This window comes from Abrus precatorius, unplaced genomic scaffold, assembly GCF_003935025.1.
Source record: "Abrus precatorius isolate BTA unplaced genomic scaffold, Abrus_2018 Scaffold0, whole genome shotgun sequence".
Lineage (NCBI taxonomy): Eukaryota > Viridiplantae > Streptophyta > Magnoliopsida > Fabales > Fabaceae > Abrus > Abrus precatorius.
Genome location: NW_020874290.1, coordinates 1648466 through 1650965, shown reverse-complemented (window position 1 = coordinate 1650965; position 2500 = coordinate 1648466).

Below are 2500 nucleotides of genomic sequence, written 5' to 3'. Positions count from 1 at the left end.
AATATGCTCTTATTCATCTAGATTTATCCGAATTTCCTTTTTATTCCATTTCATTCATTCAAAAAATGGGTTTTTTAGAGATCGTTATAGTATGTACATATAATTTCCATATATTAATTATTTGATATATTCATTAGCAATGGGTTGCCCGGGACTCGAACCCGGAACTAGTCGGATGGAGTAGATAATTTCTTTTTTAATCAAATTCAATACAATAATAAAACAAGAAAAAATCTCTCCCCAAGCCGTGCTTGCATTTTTCATTGCACATGGCTTTCCCTATGTATACATATAAACCTGAATAAATTCTCTAGGAAAAGACTCTAAGAAAATAAAATATTCAGTTGATGAACCCCAAATCCCGACTCTTATTACATGAACATTTCAAAATCCTATAGATAGGATAATACTAATCAAAATAAATGAATTTATCTTCATTTAATGAGAATTTCGATGAATCCATTTACAAAGTATCATAACCATTTATGAATGGTTGACTAGATCAGATCATGGCTGAAAAGAATATCCAAATACCAAATTCGACCTCTATATAACCTCTGCAAAGTAGAAGAAGTTCTTGGAAAGATCAAAGAAAAAATGTCTTCTTCTTCTGTAAAGAATTCTTCCAATAATTTTTCTGAATCTAATCTTTTCAAAAAAGCGCGTACAGTACTTTTGTGTTTACGAGCCAAAGTTTTAATACAAGAAAGCCGAAGTATATATTTTATTCGATACAAATTCTTTTTTTTTGAGGATCCATTGTAATAATGAGAAAAATTTCTGCATATCCGCAAAAATCGGTCAATAATATCAAAATCGGATAAATCGGCCCAGACCGATTTACTAAGGGGATGCCCCAATACATTACAAAATTTCGCTTTAACCAATGATCTAATTAGAAGAATAATTGGAACTCTTGTATCAAGCTTTTTCATAACAATTTCCATTAGAAATGAATTTTGCAACATTTGACTCCGTACCACTGAAAGATTTAGTTGCAAATTTAAAAAATAATCCAAAAAGTGAAATGAATGCTCGGATAATTGGTTTATATGGATCGTTCCTGGTTGAGACCAAACATCAAAATGACATTGCCATAAATGGATAAAATAGTATTTCCATTTATTCATCAAAAGAGGCGTATTCCTTGAAACCAGAATTGATTTTTCTTGATATCTAACATAATGGATGAAAGGATCCTTGAAGAATGATAAAGTATATGAAAAATCCTTAGCAATGACTTGTACAAGATGTTCTATTTTTGCATAGAAAAAAATTCGTTCAAAAAAAACGCAAAAAGATTCTAATCGTAAATGAAAAGATTTGTTCCGTAGAAAAAGAAAGATAGATTCGTGTTCCCATACATATAAATTATATAGGAACAAGAAAAATCTTGGATTACTTTTTGAAAAAGTAGAAATTAATTTTTTTGGAGTAATAAGACTATTCCAATTACAATAGTAATAAAAAAAAAACCTTAATAAATGAAAGAAAGAGACATCTTTCATCCAGTATCGAAGGATTTGAACCAAGATTTCCAGATGGATAGGATAGGGTATTCGTATATCTGACTCATAATTAAAATATATTAATTTATCCTCGAAAAAGGGAAAAATGGAATGAATTGATCGCAAATTTTTATAAAATTTTACGATTTCTGCCCCTTCTAAGGAAGAGCTAAATTGTAAGGAAAATGGAATTTCCACGACGACAACAAAACCTTCTGATATTATTTGAGAATAAATATTATTGTTATACCCCCAAAATGGATTTTTGTTAGAATCATTCGTAGAAATGATCAATTGACTTTGTTGATACATTCGAGTAATTAAACGTTTTACAATTAGTAAACTAGATTTATTGTCATAACCCACATTTTCTATAAAAATGGATCTATTTAAATCATGACCATAAGTGAGTCCATAAATATACTCCCGAAAAATAAGTGGGTATAGGAAGTTCTGATGGCGAGATCTATTTAGTTCTAAATATACTTGATATTCCTCCATTCTAAAAATTATATTTGATCAAAGGATCAGGGATTCATTGGATTATCAAATGATACATAGTGCGATACGATCAAAACAGGGTATTCTATATTCGAATTAGAATAAAAAACGAATATAAATAGATACCCAGAAAAAAATAAGTAAAACCCGTCAACGGACTCTCTATCTTCGCTTTTTCCATCTAATTGCTCTAGGATAACAAGCTAGTTAGAAATCCTTTATTTTTTCTCAGCCCAATCGCTCTTTTGATTTTGGAAAAAAAATATCTTCATCAATATACTCTTTCTTTTACACATTTATTGCTACCCCATAACATAATAATGGGGAATAGCTATATAGTTAGGACTCATAACAAAAATAAAAAAAATCCATTCATGGGAAAAGCTTTTCCCACATCAAGCACTAATCTCTTTTTAACGTACAATTAGATGGGTAATCATTCAAATAAAAAAGAAATGAGAACTCGTTGCTTTTTGTTTCCCTATAATTGG